The sequence below is a fragment of the Hyperolius riggenbachi genome, chromosome 3 (genome assembly GCF_040937935.1).
Source record: "Hyperolius riggenbachi isolate aHypRig1 chromosome 3, aHypRig1.pri, whole genome shotgun sequence".
NCBI lineage: Eukaryota > Metazoa > Chordata > Amphibia > Anura > Hyperoliidae > Hyperolius > Hyperolius riggenbachi.
Genome location: NC_090648.1, coordinates 366,240,868 through 366,259,734, shown reverse-complemented (window position 1 = coordinate 366,259,734; position 18,867 = coordinate 366,240,868).

The following is an 18,867-nucleotide window of genomic DNA, read 5'->3' as shown; positions in this document are numbered from 1 at the left end:
ACACTAAATCATGTTCAAAACATTTTGTTTTTTCCAATATGGACCTGTTTTATACCGAACCTAAATACTCAATAAAAATCTGATGAAAAGTTTGCCATTACTTTGTGTCCTTACCTTGTGGCTTATCATATTTTTCAGGACTTAGCAGTACATTCCTTTCCTGACATTCATAGTTTTAGTTGTTACCTTTAAGTACCAAGTCAAATGTTACTGCACTGCGATTGCTATCGTCCCAAGTACTCCTGAATCTGAAAATTTAAGACAAAGTCTAGGCTATTTGAAATTACCAAAATATAGCAGAAAATGTCCCCTGGTTGGCTCAGCTACTGCTTATCCATCGAGATTAATTTATTACAGTCTTGGAACCTCTTCCTCCAATTTATTGTCATTACAGAAACAGAATTTGGTGAGCCTTTAAAGCTTTGATGGATTAGCTAGTCTATTGTTTTTTATCCAGCGCTGAACAGAAAAAACGAATGTACTACTTCTATTTACATAAAATAATGTGGTTAGCTCAATCAGAGATACATTGTTCTTCACTGGCATTTACCATATTTCCATTTGTCCTTCCTACAAAAGATATTCCTCTATGAATTGTCAGAGAATCAACGCTGGATCATTTGATAAGAAAGCTTGTCATTTAACGTCTTTCTTCTTGCTCTAAAAAGCTTCCAAGCCTGATTTGCCTAATTGCACATAATGTAGAATGCTGTTTAATAATGTTTGCTAATTAGCAAAAAGACCTAATGAGTTATCTTCATGCTATCAAAGTAATTAATAGCCCATTAAGTTGACAAAATGCATTGCTACTGCAAAGACTTGGCGTGAAACTGAGGAATATAGTGGTCCTTTATACGAAACAATTTAAAAACACCCTCACCTCTTAAATATCTGCTACTTCATTGTGTCCAGTGAATTGGATTATGTACAGTAAAGTATTTGTTTTCATTATTTTTATATGATATAAATATTATGGATTTGTGTCTGTATATTTTATATATTCTGTGTTTAGTAGTACTTTAACATTAACGTCTTATAGTCAAGCGCTCAACCCCCAACAGGGTAAAAAGCAGAAGAATGCAGTTTACCATCATACAACTTGGGGATCTATTTATTTATTGTATTTATAAAGTGCCAACATACTACGCAGCGCTGGACATTAGTTAAAGAGAACCCGAGGCGGGGTTCTTACATCGCAATCGCCATACAGAGGCTGGGTCTGTCTATAGAGCCCAGCCTCTGTTGCTAGTTAGTTTCCTCCAAAGCCTCCCCCCCTTGCGCTCAGCCATACCTCTCTAACGTCAGTTTCGGCTGCTCCCCCGCCTCCTGAATAGCTCCGGTCCCCGCCCGCGTCCCTTCCCTCCAATCAGCGGGGAGGGAAAGGACGTGGGCGGGGACCAGAGCGATTCAGGAGTCGGGGGAGAGCGGAGACTGACATTAGTGAGATAAACACAGCCGGCTGCGACACGCTGCGTGTCGCCAGCGCGGCTGTGTTTTATGGGGTCTGACAGCGCGCAGGGGGGGCTTTGAAGGAAACTAAATAGCAACAGAGGCTGGGCTCTATAGGCAGACCCAGCCTCTGTATGGGGATTGTGATGGAAGAACCCCGCCTCGGGTTCTCTTTAAGGTTACAGACAATATTTAGGGGTGACATACAGCAATAAGACAATACAGGAATACATGCAAACCAGATCACGCAGCACAGTATGAGTACAAGTTAATGCTTAGTCAGTCACTAGATGGGAGCATGAATATTAGGCAAGTTAGGTTCACTCAAGAGTGCACTCATAAAACATAGGATGGGTGTACAGTAACGGAGGTGCATGAACAGATAGGAGACATAAGGAGAAGGACCCTGCCCGAAGGCTTACAATCTAGAGGGATCTGCAGTAGAAATGAATTAATTTATTTAGTACAATTTTCCCTTCTGTCCACACTATTATTTTTCTTTGGGTGCAGCTTATTCCTTTCGCCTGGACATCTTTGTGTAGTTCTCCGAATGAAACGTCTCCACCTGTCAACAAATGGTCTATTCTTCCTGAGTTATACTGCTCTAACTGTGGCAGGTTGGAATGATGCCTTATCATTGGATCTGCTAACAATGAGAATCTTTGAGCAATACTCCCTGTATTCTATAACCACTATGACTAAACCCTTATGGGTGAGTTGAATAGTATGGTGGTATCTAGTGCTAGGAATGTGAGGGCATTTGTTTCTCATACTGTAACACTGGACGTGAAAGTTATTTGATGGTTTATTGCTCTGTAGGTATCAGAATTAGGCATGCTCATTTGGATTCCGTGGAATTGAAATTTCCGCATTTCCAATTGAAAATAGGCATTTCCGATCGGAATTCAAATATTGGAAAACAGAAATCAGAATTTCGCGGAAATCCGATTGACCGCAAATCAGTAATTTTATCCCAATCGCAGAACTTAGAAGCATTGGACCATTCAGAGAATGCAGAATTTTTCTGCACAATTTTAATTTTAGACTACTCAGAAGAGTATTGTCCGTTTGTCCGATTTCCTTTCCGTTTTTTTTCCCTTCATTTTGTGCATTCTCTGAAGTAATAATGATTAATAAAATACTCCTTAAAAATGCAAACAAGAAAAATCAGAAAAAATGAAAAATCTGAATTTTCATGGAATCGGAAATGGGCAATTCCGACCATCCCTAATCAGAACGCACTGCACATATATACATTTCAAAGGATTGGAAGGATCCAGCCAATGTGAAGGTGCTCTTTGCTGCAGAAGTAGAGTACTCTCTAATGCCATAATGTGAGGTGTTGGTGATTTCACTAGTAAAATTTGCTTCGGTATGAGTGAAAGTGGAATGCACCGGCGCAAAATGATAACTAAAGGAACACTATCGTGAAAATGCTAAAATTTAAAACACATGTAAACACATTCCAAAGAGAAGTATGTTTCTTCCAGAGTAAATTACTTTTTTCCTATGCTGCTGTCACTTACAGTAGGTAGTAGAAATCTGACAGAACTGACAGGTATTGGACTAGTCAATCTTCTCATAGGGGATTCTCAGGGTTTTCTTTATTTTCATAACGCAACATAGGAAAAAATTAATTTATGGTTCATTTTACTCTGGGAAACATGTACTTCTTATTTGTATATGATAACATATACTTAAAATTTTACGATTTTTGTCCTTTAAGCAGCCAGGGAACAGGCCCATCCCCAAGGCCTGACAATGGTGGAAAATAATGTTATTAATCCCAGCACTAGATGGACACACAGTTCAATGTTCCATTGTATTTGATGTGCAATAAATCAAGTTTTACTACGTGAGTACTCCTGTTTTTTGCTGTATCCAACTCTGGGCGCAGTCTGCATGATTGTATCTCCCCCTTTGCATTACAGAGCCACTATTCCTCCAGAGCAGTGGAGGAGAGTGACGTACAGAGGTGCTTGGATAACCCCAATCACGTATTCAAGTGATCATGGATTCGATTCCGCTCATTTACGAATTGACTCGTGATCACGAATAGAAACGGATATCCGACTTGAGTGCGATCTTGAGTCGATTAATCACATGTAATCACGAATCAGGAGTCGTGATTCATGATTAAAAACCTGCCAACTTTAATGGTTAATAGCAAAGCCCCCTTACAAGTTAGAAACACCAACTTTGCAAGATGAGCACCACTAGTGACGCATGTGGAAGTGACAGGACGCAGACAGAGTGATACTCGTGCAGGAAGTGCTGTGATGGCGGCTGGAGGAAATAGAGAGCAGCGGTTTGTGGTGACAGATGCTGCGGAGCCAGACTGTAAGAGGATATTCAGCACTCATCACGGAACTCAGGAGGCCTTACACTGTACGGTCTGCCATCAGGAGGTGGTAAGACATTGGACTGTGTGTCCATCTAGCGCTGGGATTAATAGCATGAGTGATGAGTGATGGTTGTCTGTACAAGAGGTGATTGTGGATGCACCAGGATCACTATCAGAGCAGGGATTCTCTGTTACAACCTGCCACCAGAGGCAAGATGATTGGTTTGCCTGTGATGAGATATCCTTTCCCTGCATTATTGATGCCTTCTGTTTTATCTGTGTTTGCTGCAATGTCTGTATAGATTTTAGAAAGGTCATCTTTTAAATCCATGTGTACAGTTTTCTTTGGGCTTGTTTTCCAGTTTTGTGTAGCAAGGTGGCCACACATTTCTCTGTACGTGGTAGATGTTGGTGTCTACTCTTAGGCTGGTTTCACAGTGGGACGTTAAAGTCCCACGTTACAGCAGCCAGTAACGCAGCCTAACTCACAGCAATGTAAAATCAATGTGCTGTTCACAGTGCACACGTTGCGTTACATTGTAATGTAGCACGTGTAAACAAAGTGCTGCATGCTGTACGTTATACTCAGCTAAGCCACGTTAGACTGTTTGCACATGCTCAGTAATGTTGGAGGAGGAGGTCTCCCCTCCTCCTCCGCGGCCAGCCACATGGCTAATTAATACTCACTGCACTGTGGTGACTCGTGGTAGGACGTAGTGTTGTCCGGATCTGGATCATGAACGAATCATTCATTTGATCCGGATCTTTTTTGTGAGTTGAATCATCCGGATCATCACAATGACCACGGTTCACAGTGGATGTCTGTCTGGAAGAAACAGGAACATACAGAATGTATAGTGCAGGGAAAGTCCTGTCCTGCTAGTCATTTCACCCCCAGTCTGCTTCCCTAGTAAAATGATTCAAATGATTTGGTTCAAAGATCCGGATCTTTTCAATGATCCGATTCAAATGATCCAAATCCTTAAAAAGATCCGGACTTCCTATCATTATCCTGGAGCGGCTGCTTTGAGAGCTGCATAACGCAGCTCAATCTGATGTCTAACTTCAACACCACCATGCGTTGCGTAAGGGGCACGTTATGCGACCATAACGTCCCCTAAAACGCAACGTCTTGGTGGGAAAGTAGCCTAAATGATGTGAATTTTGGTGCATGACCCTTATTAATTCATACATTTTATGACCCCTTCACTCTACATTTGCAGTTGGGGCAGTGGTGGGCCAAAATTTTGCATCGAAATTCGCAATTACACATCATATTTCAAATGTAATAGTAATACCGTATATCCCCGAGTATAAGCCGTATTTTTCAGACCCAAAAAGTGGTCCAAAAGTGGGGGTCTCAGCTTATATTCGGGTGACTGATTTGCTGAGCCCCCAAAAGTGTACCAGCCCCCACAATAGATCCATTTGAATAGCGCATTTTAACAGTGTGTCCCCTGCCGCGTGTGTCCCCTGCTACGTGGAGAGTGTGCTGTGTCCAACCATAACAAACCCCCGCCCGCTCTGCATTCATACTGTGCCTGTGTCCCGGACCGATATTTCAAACCACCGTCTGCCCGCCCTGTTGCCATGCGGACATTATGCCTCCAGTGTCTGCGCAACCCCCGCCTGCCCGCCCTGACTACATGCTATCTACAAGTTTGTGCATCACTATTTGTTAACCAGCGTGCATGTATAGTTTTAATGCTTACCGTAACAGTTTGGCGGCGCGCTGTGTGTGGTCTCCTTACCGGCTGTCCTATGTCGCCGCCGTCACAGCTGTCCTATGTGGAGCCTCCACGTTACCCTCCATGGCCTCTCCGAGTGTCTGTCAGATTGTGCTGCCCTTTCCTGATCCACCCTCCTTTTAGCTTGTAAGGGGCAGTCACTTTCTTATGATGCCCTCTTGTGGCGCCTGGCTTCACATGCATAGCTGTGTGAGAGAACACAAGCTGAAGAGGGACCCCAGCTTAACAGTAAGCAAATAAACAGCACCTTTCTGATTTGGGGGCTAAGGTCGTTAGATTACAGGAATGGTGTTAGATGGGGGGGGGGTCTGCATTACATTGTGCTTTACTCCTGGGGGGGAGGGAAAGCAGCCATCAAAATCTAGTGAGCACAAGGTCTGCAAACTTCACTCTGCACATGGGGGGGAGGGAGTGGGTACACAGAGTTGCCATGCATACAGCTTCAACTTCTCTCTGGGGAGAAGAGGGACTTTTGTTGCAGTGCCATTAGTGCCAATATACCAGTACATGCTTACGGTATGTGTTGTCAGTGTGTGTAGCACACATACCCGTAAATGTACGGTATACAGTAATGGCTACATTCACCGTGGATAGTTGCGTCATAATGGTCGCTTTGTAATGCTTGCTTGCTGCACTGCAATGCACCATGTAATTATATTGGCATTTATTTTGATTATTGACAGTCACCAGTAGCTGCTGAATTTCCTACCCTCGGCTTATACTCGGGTCAATAATTTTGTCCAGGCTTTTTGTGTAAAAGTTGGGGGGTCGGCTTATACTCGGGTCGGCTTATACTCGAGTATATACAGTATTTCATAATTTTGCGTAATTTTTCAAGTAATTTTCACACAATTTCATGAAATTTTGTGCCGGCTTTAACGGTTAATAGCAAAGCCCCCATGCATGCTATTGCTACCAAAATTGCTACATTTGTTAAGGAGAATACTGGGTACAAGTCAAAATAAGAATTTTTCAAAAAGACCTTGTAGTTTTTGAGATAATTTTAAATAGGCAAAGAACAATGGTTTTTAAACTTATCATTTTTTTGTTTAAAAAACAGGTTTTATTTTGCATTTTTAAAATAGATTTTCTCAAAAACTACAAGGTCTTTTTGGAAAAATACGTTCTCTGTAACGTATGTAGCAATTTTGGTGTCACTAGCATGTATGGGGGCTTTGCTATTCACTGCCAAAGTCGGCACGAAATTACACGAAAATTCCGCAAAATTATAGGCGAAATTACAAATTGCTATACGACATCAATTGACTTTACAAATCATAATTACGTAAAAGCGTAAATGCAAAAATGTACGCGAAATGTTTGCGTGAGTGATTCCGATCATCACTGAGTTGGGGCGCTGTGCTGTGCATCACTACTGTGAGTGTTTCAATAAAGTAGGCAGAGCCTCTCTATAACTTCCTTAAGCCATTTTTACTACTACCCTTTGGAAATTTACCAGCAGAAATATTTCTATACAGTTTCATGCAGCTGTTCTGGCTTAGCTGTTCCTATACAGGAATTTATCTTGCTATATCTGTACTGTGTACACAATTGGTGTAATAGTAACACTTGATGTTGACATGGATGGTTCTTAGATTCTTTTTTTGAATTTGTTTTTTTGTACCACTTTGATACCATATTATCACCTGTATTGGATACTTTACTTCAAGATGGGAGCCTTTTATTTCCTTTCTAAATAAAGATTTTACTTTATGTAGTTTATAATGCTTGTTTTATTGCCTCTAAGGCCAATGGAGTCTTTAGGTGTATACCTAATATTTCATCCATTCCTAGTGCGTTTAGTGCTTAATTTATTGTAATTTCAGCCTTTTTTGTTTTGTTTTTTTCCTCTTCTCCTAAAGATCTCATTATTTTGATTTATTTTTACTATTTTTTTCTCACTGTTTAAATCCTGATTACTATGCCTTGATAAAGAGGCCCTTGGTATCTTGAAACATTGGCATGTGCAAGCCTGTCATGCTGGTGTTTGCTCATTTGGCCTGTGTTTGCCTGATAATGCCGGGCATGTCCTGGTGAAACATGTTGGCTCTGCACTGCCATTACTGACCGGGATACGCCACCCTCTAACCCAGTTCTCCACACTCCTACCATATCAGCCACTCTGGTTTGGTCCTGCAATCATTGCCACTAAAAGCTACAGGACCATATTCACAAGTATAAATGTTGCCACATTAATGTATACAGCTGCGATAGCTCTGTAATTCTTTAACCTCCTTGCCATTCTAAAAAATCCGGCAAGGAGGCAGCGCCACACTTTTTTTTTTTTTTTTTTAAATCATGTAGCGAGCCCAGGGCTCGCTACATGCTAGCCGCTGAGTGGCGGCATCCCCCCACCCACTCCGATTGCCTTCGGTGATCAGAGTATGCAGGAAATCCCGCTGAGAACGGGATTTCCTGCAGGGCTTCCCAGGTCGCCATGGCGACCGGGCGGGATGACGTCACCGACGTCATGGACGTCGTGACGTCAGAGGGAATCCCGATCCGCCCCTTAGCGCTGCCTGGCACTGATTGGCCAGGCTGCGCAGGGGTCTGGGGCGGGGGGGGGGGGCTGCTCGGCCCAGCGGGTATCGACGAATCGGCGGCGAGCGGCAGCAATCGCGTACTACAAGCAGCTAGCAAAGTGCTAGCTGCGTGTAGGAAAAAAAAATTATGCAAATCGGCCCAGCGGGGCCTGAGAAATCCTCCTGCGCAGGTTACCCCGAACTGGGATAACCGGCAAGGAGGTTAATGTTATTTGCATGCATTTCCTTTGTTGGCCTGTTAGACTTGCAGCACTGTTGCCTGAACTGTGTGTGTTGCATCAAAGCCATGGGCATAACAATCACCCCATGCGACCTCTGCCAATGCAGGAGGACCTGGAGGCTTTGGAGGCCCCACCTCCCTCTCCCCAGCCGTGAGTGCAGAAAATTGGCAAACAACTCCCTGTTTGCTCACAAAACTCTGCTTCACAGCAGAACACTCTCTGCTTCCATTTGCCGGCTTCCAATCCCGTGACCTATGTGGGGTTCAGGGACCAAGGGGGCCCCATGCTATCATTTTTGCAGGGGGTCTACTTACGCACCTGATCAAAGTGTACACTGCTTTGCAATTCTTCACTGATATTTGCATGCATTTCATCTGTTGGCCATTGCTGCACTGTGGCCGGAAGTGTGTGTGTGTTCTGACCATTAGACTTGTTGTTGCTCTGTGGCTTTTGCTTGCAACAGCTTCTGTGGCTACCTTAAAGCTATTGTTTAGTCTGTAATTCTTTATGGGCTGGTGCACACCGAGCGGGTTTTTCGGCGTTTTTGCAGCCGCTTGCGGCTGCGGATACGCTTGGTCAATGTATCTCAATAGGGTGGTTCACACCAGAGTGGGAGGCGTTTTGCTGAAACGCATACTCCCGGGGTGAGGCATTTTTTGGATTGCGGAGGCGTTTCTGCCTCCAATGTAAAGTATAGGAAAAACGCAAACCGCTCTGAAAAATGGCAGTTCAGAGCGGTTTTGCAGGCGCTTTCGTTACAAAGGCTGTTTAGTAACAGCTTTACTGTAACAATATATGAAATCTACTACACCTAAAAACGCTTCACAAAACCGCAAAATGCTAGGTGAAAAGCTACAGAAAAATAAGAAAAAGCATTTCAAAATCTGCTAGCATTTTGCGGATCTGCTAGCGGGTTTTGGTGTGCACCAGGCCTAAGTGTGGCTTATGTAAATGAAGTGATCCATTCTTCCTACAGATGGTAATTATATGCAGGGTGGTGCCTTATACCCCTTGTGAGCTGTGGTAAAGGAACACCAGTCTGATCAGGTGGCTTTTAGTGGTGATAATCGCAAATGTATGTGACGATTCCTGCGTCTGGCATTATTTTGATTGCTTTAATGGTGTATTTTCCTTGTTTTTTGTATGATTATTAAAGTTTTTCACATTTATATTAAAAAAGTCTGATGCCTCGCTCTTGTTTGCCCCTCCCCCTTCCCTAGGTAGTTTTCAAGTTTTTATATGGTGGTACAGATAGCAAGGGTTTTTAGGTGACAACTTTTTTGTCCTGTCTTCAGGTTCTCTCCATGACTAATACTGGACCACACGCAACAAGTGTTTTTAGGCTCTATGTACTTGTAGTGTTCCTCTGGATTGAGCATCCTCCTCCCTCCCCCCCCTCCTGTTTTTTTATAATGGCTACAGTCCCATGGATCTTAAACTTCTTCCTAATGTTTGGAACTGTTGTCACAGAAACTTCAGTCTGATTGGAGATGAGGTAATAGTCTTAACAGGCTTGTCTATAATCTTCTTTCTGATCTCCTCGGACAACTGTTTCCTTTGCCTTTTCTAGTCCACACAATGAGACACACAATAATTATGATTCAAAACAGAAGAGCGGCTTCTTTCCTCGGTGTGAACTGAATTACTACATGACTGGAGACCCATATCCTACTAATTAAAGAAAGCAGCTTGTTTGAAATGTCACTGTAATGCAATTTTATATTATCTTTCCTTTTATCCCATTATCTTGCCTAGGGTTACCAACAAATGTGTCCAGTACATTGTATAATTTGTTTTTAAAATAAACAAAACTTTATCTAATTTTACATTTTCTTTTATTTACTCTGGCATACTGTATAAACAGCTTGGAACCATACATGGAACAATTGCTTTTCATTGAGGCTCCTTTCATACATCAAGAGCTTGTTGCAATGCGATTATTCTTCAATGGCACCACAGCAGTTCAGAAATGTTGCATTTTGTGCTGCAGTGCGATGGTAAAGTGAGGGATACAGTACCATGAAAGTATGCCTCACTGCCAATGTAAATGTGCATGTTACCCTTAGGCTGTGTAATGATCCGCTCAGCTGCCTGCGCAGGCAGGCAGCTTTTTGACCACTGTTCAGGTCTGCATTCTGCAGGTCTCTGGAAGAGAGACCTTTTGTCAGTTTTGCAGCTTGCTGCTGCGGAGGAATTTGCATACCTTTGTCATGCAAATTGCCTAGCCACATCCTTTGTAGGCTTGCTATATATATATATATATATATATACCATGTGATTCCACAGTACGTCGCTGGTCATAAGGGTTAGTCCTGTGAAACACTCCTGGAGTGTCAGCCTTGCTCATTGTTTAAAGATTAGCTTAGAGTAATTCCTGGGACTGCACTAGGCAGATTCCCTAGTGCAGTTAGGATTGCATATCTGTTTTGTTTGTCTGTTACGATTGTTCTGTCCCAGCGGTGGTCAACAGTAAGCCGTTCTGATCTTTGTTCTTGGAGTATAGCTGGAGCAGCGGTTGCTACCAGCTATCTCATTTAATCTGTCTTGCCTGGATCGCACTCGCCTTGCGCTAGTGCTGTGGATCCGTCTGATCTCCATCTCTCTTGCTGTACTTGGATCGCACTTGCTCTGGCGGAAAGAGCAGTGGATCCAGCTCGCTCTGTTTCTATACTTGGATCGCACTCGCTCTGGCGGAAAGAGCAGTGGATCGTACCTCTCACTTATTCCTGTTTTCGTGTATCTGTCTTATCTGCTACGAACGCTTGCTGGAGGCTCGGTGAGGTAACCGTTAAGCAAGCGCTCGCGTCCTCTGTTTCATGTTTGTCTGTCGGTGGTTAGTTAGGCGTGCTTGTCTCTGTTGTGCTTAACACGCGGAGACCGCGCATAAACGCGTGCACTGTTGCGAATGAGTGCGGTGTTCGCGTTTAGTTAGCGTTTGTTATTTTCCTTATCTTCTCATTGTATGATTTGCTGTGCCTTTGCTACTCTCGTGCTCTGCCTTGCTGTAGCCTTGTGTCACCTCTGGCAATCACCTCTCTCGCGATTGCGTTCCTACTTCATATCTGCTGTTGTGTGCGCACCGTCGCGGGTTGGCGACTAGATTGGGGCACATACATACATTCTGTCCCTGTGCTCATTCTCTTTCGCAATCTTTTCTCTTGCGATTGCGTTCTCACTTGGTTTCTTCTGTTGTGTGTCCACCGTCGCAGGTTGACGGCTAGATTGGTGGACATACATACATTCCTCATCTGTGCTTATTCAGTCTTGTGTCGCTGTTAGCAATCGCAATCTCTGGCGATTGCCTTCTCACTTTATCTTCCTGGTTGTGTGTTCATCGTCGCAGGGTGGCGACTAAATTGGTGGACACACATGCCCTCTGTCGCTTTGATCTCTCTCTTTCAGGGCTATCTTGCCCTGCGTTTCTTCCCTTCGTGCAATTCCTGTCTTGCGTCTGTGGCAGGGCAGAGGAGCTGTTCCTCTGCACTCCACAGCTCCACCTGCCGACAGGAATTTCCCTCTACAGGTGCATTGCACCTTTTGCTGGGTTCCCTCAAATTATACGCTTGTGGAGGATTTCCGCAGTGTCAGCGCACGTCTTGTGCGCTGATCACGGAGAGAATTCCACAATCGTTACAGGCTGCTTTCACAGTGAGACGTTACAGGCGCACGTCAGTGCAGCCTGTAACGCAGCCCACCGCACAGTAATGAAAAATCAATGGGCTGTTCACAGTGCCCACGTTGCGTTACATTGTAACGCTTCACGTTATTTTAAAGCGCTGCATGTTTTGCGTTCTACGTGGCTAAGCCGCGTTAGACTGTTTGCACATGCTCAGTAGTATTGGAGGAGGAGGACTCCCCCTCCTCCTCCTCGGCCAGGCACATGGCTAATTAATATTCACTGCATGGTGTGACGTGCAGTGTTTACTTCCTGGAGCGCCGCTCTGTGCGGCGATTGGCCGGCGAGACCACGTGATGCCGCATGCGTCCAAGAGTACGCATCACGGCATCACAGGACGTGTGAAGAGCCGCTCAACGCGGCTCAATGTAACATCCAGCTACAACCCCACTATGCGTTGCGTTAGGTGCACGTTATGCGACCTTAACGTAGCACCTAAAGCAACGTCTTGGTGTGTAAGTAGCCTTAAAGCACACATGCATCAACTGCCTTATCCTGACTGAACCCATCTCATAACCACACACCATGATCAATGTGATAGCTCCATAGGATTACCATTCCATTTACGTCGCAAGGTGATTTTGTCCGTTGCGTCACAATGAAGGACCCTCAATTTCTTTCCAGGAGGCATAAAGGATTAACCTCCCTGATGTTCAATTTCCCCAGGAATTCTGTGCAAAAAGTGATCCAATTAATTTAAAATAATTTTCAAACATTTTTTTGGTAATCATTTTTTTTTAAAAATTGAATTCAATACAGGTTATTGTATTGAATTCAATAACTAAAAAAAATGATTTGCCGCGAGATGTTGTGTGACCCTGTGTGACCCTGGTGTCATCAACACCGAAGAAGAAAATCCGCCAAGGGACATGGAAGAAGGCACTGGGGAAGCTACCAGAGGTACGCGACAAGGGATCAGCAGGCCAATGATGAGTATAAAACCCCACCAAGTCTCCCCTATGTGCTGATGCAGGGTGCACATTGGAAGCTAAGCTTCCAATCAGGGCAGTTTCTAGGCTTAATTGCCCCCAGGAGAGGTTGTAAAATTGCACTCCCCACCTGCGGCCTCAAAAACATTATTAGCGTTGCAATATTTCTAGCCAGGTATAGATAGGCGGTATAGGTAGCCAGGTATAGATCATGGAGTATAGGTAGCCAGGTATAGATCATGGAGTATAGGAAGCCAGGTATAGATCATCGAGTATAGGTAGCCAGGTATAGATCATCGAGTATAGGAAGCCAGGTGCTTCAACCTCCCTCCCCAAAGATCCTCGGAACTTAGGGGAAATAGTATTTACTCACCCTGGCCTCTCTCCAGCAACAGCCGTACACCCTCCTCCACCGCGTACAGCTCTGGTCTGTGTACAGTACTGATGACGTCATCAAGCCGCGTCCCGGTAATGTACACAGATCGGAGCTGTACGCGGTGGAGGAGGGTGTGTGGCTGCCACTGGAGAGAGGCCAGGGTGAGTAAATACTATTTCCCCTAAGCGCCTGGGACCGGGGGTTAGGGGGAAGGTGAAGAGGTAGAGAGCAGGGAGGGAGCCACATCGGGGGAAGGGGTGATCGCAGCAGGGAGTGTGGGAAGGTAGGGGTCGCTGTAGGGAAGCCCTGCAAATGCTCTGCCCCACCGGCTCCACTCATTTGGATTCCTTAGGATGGATGGATTCTTCGTTTGCACACTGTGGGTAGCACAGATCACTACCCATAGTGAGCCGACAGGCATCCAGCCATCCTAAGGAAGCCCGCTGAAGAGAAAAAAGTGGAGCCAGCGGGGCAGAGCAACTAGAAATCTCCCTGGCAGCATTGACGAGGCTGGCTCGTCCATACCGCTTTCAGAACGTTTTTGATGGACGAGCTAGGCTTGTCCATACCGCTAGGGAGCTTAAGAGTAAATGGGGCCATGGGAAAGATAGCAGGTTTTGTCCACCACTGATGATTACCTGGCTTATTTAGTTACATTTGTCGTGGGATAGCATCCACCATGCCCCCAGACTCTCCCCAGGGCAGGTGCTTAGGATTGACTTGTGGATGATCTAGCTGTGTTCAGCATTAATGGAGTAAATCAAACTTGTACCAAAAATGTGCTTAGTAAGTTAAATAGACCTATTGATATAACAAATTACGATAATGACTTGACTGCTGCCTCTTTTCTTTTTGTGACCTGAATAATGCTTACATGTATGGATGGCATCTCTGACTAATATGCATACCAAAGGAACAAGAGGTTTTCCTGTGCATCTGACTTTCTCAAATGCACACCTAAAATCGCTAGCGTAATCACAAAAGCTCAGCGCTTTTAGAAGTGATTTTTCTAAGCAATTCTAGGCATGTGCCTAGCTATTTTCCCTTTATACCTAGGGATTTTCTATTTATACCTGGCGATTATTGGAGAGTTTTTGTGTAGTATTTTTTTTTATGTACAATAGAGCTGCAAGTGTACTGGTTTTGTAACAAAACGCTTGGAAAATCGCTCTGTTCTAGCGCTTTTCAGAGCGATTACCCACATTCCTATACTTAACATTGAGGCTGAATTGCTTCAGAAATGCTGCAGGACCCGTGTTTGCATTTAGGGAAAAATCACATCACTCTGGTGTGATCCATCCCATAGAGAAACATTAGCCAAGTGCTAGCATTTTAAAAAGCGCTCAGAAGTGTTGTAGGTGTGCACCAGCCCTAAGTAAGAAAAACGTATTAGTGCTTCTAAAATGTAAGTCCTGCTTTTCATGTTGTTGGTTTGAAAATAAAACAAAAAATGGGTTTATATGAAAAGGGCGCCTGTAAAAAAGGGCGCGTGGTGGAGCCCATATATATCAACTTCGGCTACAAAAAAAGGCGCCTGGTGTAGCCCATATAAAAACTTCGGCTATAAAAAAAGGTGCCTGGTGTAGCCCATATAAAAACTTTGGCTAATAAAAAAAAAAAAAGGTGCCTGGTGTAGCCCATATAAAAACTTCGGCTACAAAAAAAAAAGGCGCCTGGTGTAGCCCATATAAAAACTTTGGCTACAAAAAAAGGCACCTGGTGTAGCCCATATAAAAACTTCGGCTACAAAAAAACTCCGGGATGTGTTAATTACTATTCCCCCTCCAGGTCGCCATGGATAGTGGAGGAATGAAATAATTCGGCTTTCAGCACTTGTAGCCCATATAAAAACTTCGGCTAGAAAAAAAACTCTGAGATGTGTTAATTACTATTCACCCTCCAGGCCGCCATGGATAGTGGGGGAATGAAATAATTCGGCTTCCAGCTCTTGTAGCCCATATAAAAACTTAGGCTACAAAAAAGGCGCCTGGTGTAGCCCATATAAAAACTTCAGCTACAAAAAAAAGGCAATAATATGGGCTACAAAGGTGCACCCTACTGTAGCCGAAAACCTTGTAGACGAAAAAAAATATGGGCTACAAAGATGCACCCTACTGTAGCCGAAAACCTTGTAGCCGAAAAAATATGGGCTACAAAGGGGAGCCCGCTTGTAGCCTATATCAAAACTCGGGCGCCCTTTTCTACACCTTGTAGCCCATATTTCCAGAAATAACATTGATGTCTATGGCGGTGCCCTTTTTATACAGGCAGCTCAGGAGCCCTTTTCAACCGATACCCAAAAAAAATAACTAGATGTCATGGGCAACAAAAACAAGTACTTTCCACACAAGGCTCTTTTTTTCCCTCTTTCTTTTACTGCTTCTTGAAGATCAACAGAAACTAAATGTAATCTGGCTCCACCATCCTCTATAATAAAACCCCTTTGTCTCTGCGTCCCATCCCTTCACTTCCTGTGTGTGTGTGTTCAGTGTTTTGCGCTACTGCACATGTGCAGGGAGGGACGCAGAGACAGAGGTGAGCTGAGGGAGGACGGACCAGAAGGGAAGGGCGTGTGTGAGCGGGTGGTGGGCGCGCGCATGCACGGTGACTGGGCGGCAGCGGTCACGGGGGAGGATGAGAGGGAGGGGAGGAGAGGAAGTCAGGGTTTAAGCACTGACCTAGAGCCCGTTTTTAAACAGGCTTAGGTCTACTAGTACAGAGTGGTGGGCACTTCCATCAAACCACTGATAGCTATACAAATTTACTGTTCCTGTGAAGTAAGGCTAAACTCACACTCCACTATGTAGTGGCAGTGCTTCAGTACAGCACAGATATGCTGTACTACGTTTGTTAAGAAAAGATACCCTGAAGCCAGACATGATACTGTAAGATGCCCACATGCATAAAGTGTTTATGTTTGCTTTTCTTCAAAGGATCTGGCCATAGTTTAATTTTAAAGGAGCACTCCACTTGGACCTTTTTGAATTCTGAATGCAGGTGAGTGCAGGAATGTATAAAACATACCAGTGAAAGAACTATCAACAACTTGTTTGAAAGGACACGTGACTTTAAAATATGTTTAATTGATTAAAAACTAGTAGTGTGGCAGATATTCATGTCACAGCTGGGACACTTTCTTTTCAAGGAAGGAACTCTAGCAATGGTCATCTGGGCAGTTACTTCCTTGTAAAGTACACACTCCTCTACTCCCCTTCATCAACACTGAACTATGGTGATCACAATTCTCCTTTAAAATGAGCCCACGGCCAGATCCTGTTCTACAAATATACTTCCACCCACACTACTCCAAAACAGTGGATAGAGTTCTACTCTAGAGTATCTTCTCTCGGGTACATAAAGAACATTTGAAAGCACCCTGTCAGAATCCGCTCTGCTGGCCTTGATTCCCTGGACAGTTTGTTGGTTTCCTATGCAGGTTACATAGTTCAGTCCAGGGAAAAGAAGCCTTTCTGTCAGTTTGCAAGATTCGGGAGGCTTGCTGCTGTAGTGACTGATTTGCATCGACTTATCTTGCAATCTGCTTGTCTGCTTCCTTTGAAGGTTTTCAGTATAAATGTCACTTCCTCCCAGAATTCCTTGCTTGTCATAGTTTCTGTTTAGTGAGACTAACCTTAGAGCCTCAGCCTCTTGGTATCTGGTTGCTAAAAATATTCTAGCATAGTTAATTCTTGGGGAGTGCATTTTGCACTCCTACTAGTGCAGTCAGTTTTGTGTGTATTATTTGTACTGCCTAGTCTTGTCTTGTTTTGTCCTGTCCTTGCGACTGCACTATCTCCTGTGGTGGCTGATAGTTAATCGCTCAGTCCTTTTCCTAGATCGCATTTGCCCTAGCTGTAGAGGTGGTGGATCTTGCTTGTCTATGTCTTGGAGTATAACCTTGGCAGCGGTTGCTACTGGTTACTCCTTCCGTCTGTTTGGTCTTGAATGAACGCTTGCTGTTGTCTGGTGTTAGGCAACCAATTAGCAAGCGTTCCCGCTATCTGTTTGTCTTTGATTTCCGTGTTAGTCAGGGTTGGTACGTTTTGTCACTGTTGCGCTTATTGTGCGGTGACCGTACAATTAACGCGCTTGTCACTGTTGCGCATAACGTGCGGTGACCGCGTTTAGTTAGTTCATAGGTTATTTTCCTTGGTGTTCAGATTGTAGTTATTGCTGTGTCTTTCTTTACTCAATTCATGCTCTGTCTTTGCTCAGTCTTGTGTTTCTTATAGCAATCGCCTCTCTTGCGATTGGCTTTCTCACTCTGGTCTGTTCTGTTGTGATATGTCTACCGTCGCTGGGTGGCGACTAGATTGGTAGACATTCATATAGTCTGTCTCTGTTCTTGCTCTCTTTAGAGTTGCTGCCTTGTTTATATTGCCCAGTACTGTTTCAGGTCGTGCAATTTTAATCTGACATCTGTGGCTGTACAGAGGACTTGTTCCTCTGTACTCCACAGCTCCACCTGCTGGTTGGAATTCCTCTCTACAAATATATCATCATATACTGGGTACTCTGCTTCTGTGATTGTGGGGATTCCCATCTGCTTCAGCGCACTTGGTGTGCGCTGACGGTGGAAATCGACCCCAGATCATTACACACCCCCAATCATTCCCTACTTTTAAAATATATATTTTTAGCGGAGCCGTACAGATTTGCTTACGGTATCTTTGATTCATGATGGCCAGGAGACACTTTTTGCATGTGTCCCACTCCTTTTCTGCTGAAGTGACTTAGCTGTTGCCAGGGCGATGGCTCAATTCAGGAAAGGCAGTGATGCAGTGTGAAGACACAGGCAGAGAGCTTCAGATGAACCAGAGATAAGCAAGCTTCTACTGCTCTGTGCAGTTAAAATAAACATTTTTCCACACGGAATGCTTTCAAATGTTCTTTTATGTAGCTAAGAGTAGATACTGAAATGTTAGATTTGGGTGTATAATACCACTTTAATAGAAGCCTATACCTTAGAAATCACTAAATATTCATGGACAGCAGGGCCAGCCCTGGACAATAGTATACCCTTATCATTTGATTTTTATATGAATAAGTACAGTGGTAAAATGGAAAATACAGGTTGAATACCTTTTCTAAAGAAAATGTTTCCTTTATTAGGTAGACATTTAAGGGCACATTTCCCACATTCTATAAATAGACTGGTATAATTGCAGCACTTGCCAGTTTGTACGATGCTGAAGATGACAGGAACCATTGTTCCAGCTTGTTATAACCATTGTCAGAGGGGAGGAACGGAGCTGTTTAAGGAACACCTCACGCCCTGCGAGCAGTTTGTACACACTCTGCACAATTTCAGTTCCCTTTTTCTAATTACAGGTATTGCTGGTGCTTCATAGAACAGCAATAACAAGAAAAAACCTGACATAATGCATCCTTTATATGGTGCCTTCTCACAAGTGTGTTTTATTCTGTTTCTATAGAGATCTGAGAGAGGGAAGCAGCACAATGTACATTTTTACAATGCTGGCATTAATTTGGATTGCAAAGCAAACATTTTTTTATAGTCTAATAATTGCTTTATCAGTGCAGTCTCTTGAATGACCATGTTAATTTCACTAAGAAATAA